Raw genomic sequence first — 5,855 nt, 5'->3', positions numbered from 1 at the left:
CCTAAAGCCAACGAGCACTGACTGGACCCGCCCACTGTGGAAATGCTTATAGGTACCAGTCAGAGTGGGCTGGGGTGGAGCTCACATCAGTCCTTCCAAAGTTACACGGACATGCAGTGTATTAAAGGAGGCTATTATTTAAAGTCATGGGTGAAAGATGAAAGAGCCTATTAGAGATCTCATATGTGGGTGTGAGGCACTTTCTCTCAAAAAAATAAAGTACTCAAAAGTACATTTTCTTCTCTTGAATTTCTCTCTATTTCTACCTGCTTTGATTCTCTTATCACCCTACAAAGTTGTGGCTTTCTCTGTGTGTCTGTGCAATCAGCTGAGTCCCTTTGACAAAAACCACAGTTTGGTGCTCTCAGCCTGGTGGAGCTCTTTGTAGCTGGAAGATAAAAGCTTGAATGCCCCAGTGCTTGTGTTTGACTTTCCTTTCTGGTACTATTTCATTGTCAGGGAACAGTATGCTTAGTGTTTTAACTCTGAAAATCTATAGCAATTCAACAATGACTAAAGATCAAGTTCATATGTGTGAAGCCCACTTTCTTACTTTTGCCTTAGTCAGAACACCTGCACTGTAGTCTGAAAATGTGTCACACAGCTGCAAAAGAGAAGCACATCAAAGAAAAGTTATTGCATTTTATTTTTCAGGGAGTAATTTGATATGTTTGCACCTCATTATGACGGGGATAATGAAATATCTGATGATGGGAATGACAGCCGATCCACAAGGGCCAAGGGATCAAATGTTTGTGGATGATTTTACAGTAACGTCTGCACAGTTTGTAGATGCAGCAAAGTGACATGTCACCTAATGGATAAGGCTGTCAGGTTCATTTTAAAGACAAAACACCTTGTCACTTAAATGCCCACATTGGTGATTATTTCATATTAAATTACAAGCTTGGGGATGTAAACTTTTCTCAACATCATGGCTATGTCACAGATTTGAATAAAAAGGCTTTGTGCTAGTTATTGTTGTGCGGTCTCGATTTCACTGACAGCTCTGTCAGGACAGTGGAGACCCCATGGGCAGTGTCATGCATCGGGGAAAGGTGAGAAGTAGAGCTTCAGAGGTGTTACATGATACTCCACACAGGCTAAAGTGTGGCAAGAAAAACACAAACATAACATCCCCAAACAAATGAACTCTATTGTTATGATATCCCTTAGACAGTAATAACTTGTGGGCCTAAAAACTGGGCCACAATACAAATGTACAAGGTTCCACAAAGTTTATCTTTGGTCTAATGCTTGAACAACACTGACTTTAGGGCAAACATACAATGAAAGTGTGTTTTCCCCCACAAACCAATCCATCTTTGTAACACTGATATGTTTAAAGTGTGTGTCCCAAATGATTAATAAAGATGATGGTAATACGCAAGTGAACACTTGTCCTAAATATGTATTTATTACTTTGGTTCTATTAGTGCACAAAAGGATAGTTTATGTAGGCACTGGTTTCTTGAAAGGTTGCTTCTTTATACCATTTTCAAGTGATTTTTCTCTCTCAAATCAAATTAAGTCATCATAATCCCCATTACATTTTGTAAATTAAGAGCTACAATCTAAATTATTTTAACTATTTTACTACTTTTTTAACTCCCCGTGGATTGAAGTTAAAACCTGTTTTACATAAATATAATCAGATTGCATATTCAGAATTAAACATAAAATGTTTTGGGGCAAGAAAATGTAAGATAATGCTTGGAATCTCACATGATGGATTGATCTCAATATAACCTATTGAACATAAACATGAAAGTGGCAAAAAATTAAATTTAGGAAGTTTCTTTTCTATTCATACTTGCACATGGAATTTCAAGTGTGGGAAGTGTGAGGATATTAACAAGGGCTTAGCTAAAGGACAGCAAAGATTATTTATACTGTTGCAACCATGTTCATTAATTGCTCTGCTTTGATGCCAAAGACATCACTGAGTAGCCCACTGCTTTAAATGAGAAGACCAATGGATACCAGGTCTCTGTTTTTAAAGAGCCAACAAAAGGAGTTGACTCTTTTCACAGCCGGCAGCACTGTCTTTGTCGTCTATTCCTCTCCCCTCGGGCGGAAAAGCTTCACTTTAAAACTCAGCTGTCGTCACATTCTGGAGCCTCTCCTTTGCATGTCACGCATAACTCTAATTCACTCTGATCACTGGCTGCTCCGCACCTCCCTCAGTGAGCTCCCCAAGGGCTGATGTCCACTGCCTGCAATCTGACCGAGGGGAGAGGGAAGGAAGTGTCAATGCAGGAGGTAGTTTTCCAGGTTGTGGGGCATAGGAGGAGCAGATTTGGATATTTGGCTCTCAGTTGGGTGCTGTGTCACACTGCGTTTCATGCCAAAAATGAACATGTACTCAGCGACTTTCCAAATCTGGTCACATAATCCCTTATTTGGGGAAATCATAAAATAAAAGATGTATTGTTTGGTCACACAGTTTAAATGTTCCTTACCAACAAGAGTAAATGTGACATTCCCAAATGTGATGTAAAGAGGAAGTGTTTTACATTTGTTGTCTATTCACCAATGTTTTGCCTGGAGAGAAATGAAAATGAAAACCTATATCACAATAAAAACTAAACTGTAAGCACAACCAATGTACTTTCAAACCTTTTGGACATCTTTTAATGAGGCATAATATAAGAGATGTCCCTTCTGGCGGTTTAAAGACTTATGCCAATGAATAAAAGTTCTGAAGTGCTGAAATATATTTAAGATTATGAAATAAAAATTACCTCCAAATGCTTTCATAGATCAAATAAAGAGCCCCATAATAAAGGACAATGTGAAGTTATTTAAATTCAGTCTCTCAAATGTTAGGACTTCTGATGAAGCAGCTTCATCACAGTTGTCATTCCTGTTAGTAATGACTAGCTTTTAATGCCAACCCTTTAGATGAAGGTGCTGAATTTAACAACAGATTTATAGTCTGCAGCTTACATCATGTCGGGTCAGGTTAGCCAGAGATTCCGGTGCAACATGATAAATGATGTACTAGAAGTGAACAACATAGTGTACACCTTCAATATAACAATGTATCGTAGTCTGGCGGCCATTTCCTGCAGCAGGGTAAACAGATACAATGGATGTCTTTTAATCATTTGCACAATTTTGCATACCTAAATTGATTTTCATAAAGATGAATGGATATAAACCCAGTTTCAGTGTACATATGGAATGAGGCGTATGTGTGTCCGACAAGCAGCAAAGGACAGACAGAGTACTGTGCTTGCCGTCGATATGACAAGGCTGAACGAGGTGGACTGCAGAATAAGCATAAGTGATTCACAGCTGGTGTCTGGGGGAAACACGAGAGAGGGGTGGAGAAGGCCGGCCGGCGAGTGGAGTGAAGGGGGTGGGCGGGTCTGGTGGCGATAGTGGGGGCCGGTTGCAGCCATGACAACTGATGGAGGAGGAAGTAAACAGATGTCCACAAGCTGGCAGACAGGCCCAGAGTGGTCGAGCCACTGAGAGACAGGTGGACATCCAGGAACACAGTGGGACTGCAGAGTGACTGTGAAGCCAAGCAGGGCTTTGCATCTAGAACACAAACACTGGGGTCATAAATAAATCTGTCACCGTATAGTTTAGGGAACTTAACACAAATGAGGCCCATATTTGAATATTCTGTATCCCAGTGTGTAGAATGGCACTAGTTGCTGTGGCACCACATTAAAGGCCTTTGTTTATTGTTGTACTGACACACATTGTCACTCCATCTGGTGTCCACTACATCAAAGTATTGAGATGGTCTCACTTAAAAAAAAAAAACTCCCAACATATAAGTGGCCAAATACAGCATCTTAATCATATTCATCAACCAAATTTCTGTCTCTTCCAATTTGATTGCAAGTTATAATCACGAAATGATGACACATTGATGATGATGCAGTGAGAAAGCCTTCATCTCAGCAGTCCAAATTAATCTGTCGCTGTCTTTCTAATAACCCACCTCAGCATTTTGCAGAGTCACCGCAGCAGCAGTAGTCTTGACAATAGACTGGAAACTTGAAAGCCATCAGTTTAAATCCCCTAGCAGGCTGCTAAATCAGAGTGCAGGAAATGAAGGAGACGCCCTTTCTCCTCCCTCAACACTAACTGTCAACATGACCTTAAGCAAGGCACTTCAAACCCAGCTGCTCTGAGATGCATTTGTATGCTGGACTGACTTGAAATACTCACTGAAGGGGAAAATATGCAACTGTCATGTCAACATTTGAACAGGTTGAGGTTTCAAGGTGACTTTAAACACACCCCATGCGTTCTGATGACTGTGATGTTCAGGAGACGATACATGTGCTGCCATGTGTCATTAGTGATGTGTTTTTAGGTTACAACAAGAAGGGATAGTGATGAGCTACACAAGCAGTCCAGAGAAGACATATGGTTCAGTGTGTCTTTTGGCATGTCTCAAAGTGGGCCTCTAGGACGGAGAAAAGGTACAGTATTGTTTAAAAAGTAAATCTGTGATGCATACAAATGACAGAAAGTGATCAAATAAAGTATTTAGGAGAATGAAATTCCACAACACTATGAGAGCAATGGAGCATTTTGTCGCAGTCGCCCTCTTTGGTGTCCCTATGTTTGAAAGACACACAGCAGAAATGCCCTCCTGGATGCCCCTGTGGTAGATCAAACATGATAAAGTGCCCTCTAGGTTCCCTTACAGTGGAGAAAACGGGATGCAGTGCACTAATGGGTGGCCTGAAATGGAGAAAACGTGATGCAGTGTCATAGGCTGCCCTACATGCTTGCAGACTGGCCATGGCGCCCTTTTTTATTTTTTTCCACCCCTGCCCCTCAGACAGCCTGAATCCGCCATTGTGAAAATCTAAATGAATGATTGAATGAATGAATGGATAAGAGTAAATGGATTAACATTCCTGATCTGTGAGGGTTTTTTACATGTAAACTTTTTTTAAACTATATTCTGCTCACACAGTCTGAACACAGTATGACTGGGAATGGTGTGATGTTCTTGTTACGGTAAAGAAAGAGATGAGCAGGACAGACTTCTGTAGTAATGACAGCATCATTAAACAAGGCCTCATCGGTTACCATGGAAGCTTATTCATCGTCGGAAAAAACTTGAGAGGCTTACTCTGAGCCTAATCAGCTGCAGGCACTCCAGGAAGACTATGATGAGCAATGGAGGATGACGTCATGTGATGAGCAGTTTGTGAAGAAGCTTTTTCTTTCTCATGGACACAATAGTCTTCATCATCATCATCATCATCATCATCATCATAAATTATGCTGAATCACAGATGTGTGTCATCATCATGTGTGTTTACTTTTTTAATTTCCTCCATCACCTCATTCTCCTAACCTCTTTGTTACTTTATTTGCTCTTTATTATAGAGAAAATGTATTAACCAGCCATGTGAGTCCCTACAGTGTATTGGCATGTTGGAGTCTGAATAATATCACCTGAATACTTAAAACATGGTAGATAAAACCGAAACAGAAGGTTTGTAGGGGGGTGGCTTAGTGGATAAGTCAGAATTACGGATAGAGGATCCAAAAAAGCTAAACATGACCTGGATTCCATTTATGCTCCTTTAAATCACCATGTGGGGAGTCACCATTGTGCCGTCTCAAGTAGCTTTGTCTGCTCTGCAGATTTTCTAATGAGGGGCTTTTGGAGGAGGATGACAGAGCGCTCTGCCTGTTCTGTCGGGGAGGAGGGGCATTTAAAGGAAATGAGCAATGCTCTGTCCATGGATACGCCTAATACAAGATTCCCCCTACTTAGATGCCCTGCTGGCAGCTTGGCAGCACCATTAGGACTGAGAGGGGTGGCATTAGTCTGAAACTCTCATTATGTCAAACAAACTGAAAACCTC

The sequence above is a fragment of the Perca flavescens genome, chromosome 13, assembly GCF_004354835.1.
Source record: "Perca flavescens isolate YP-PL-M2 chromosome 13, PFLA_1.0, whole genome shotgun sequence".
NCBI classification, from domain to species: Eukaryota; Metazoa; Chordata; class Actinopteri; order Perciformes; family Percidae; genus Perca; species Perca flavescens.
The sequence above is the reverse complement of the archived record's forward strand: the minus strand, read 5'-3'. Positions refer to the sequence as shown.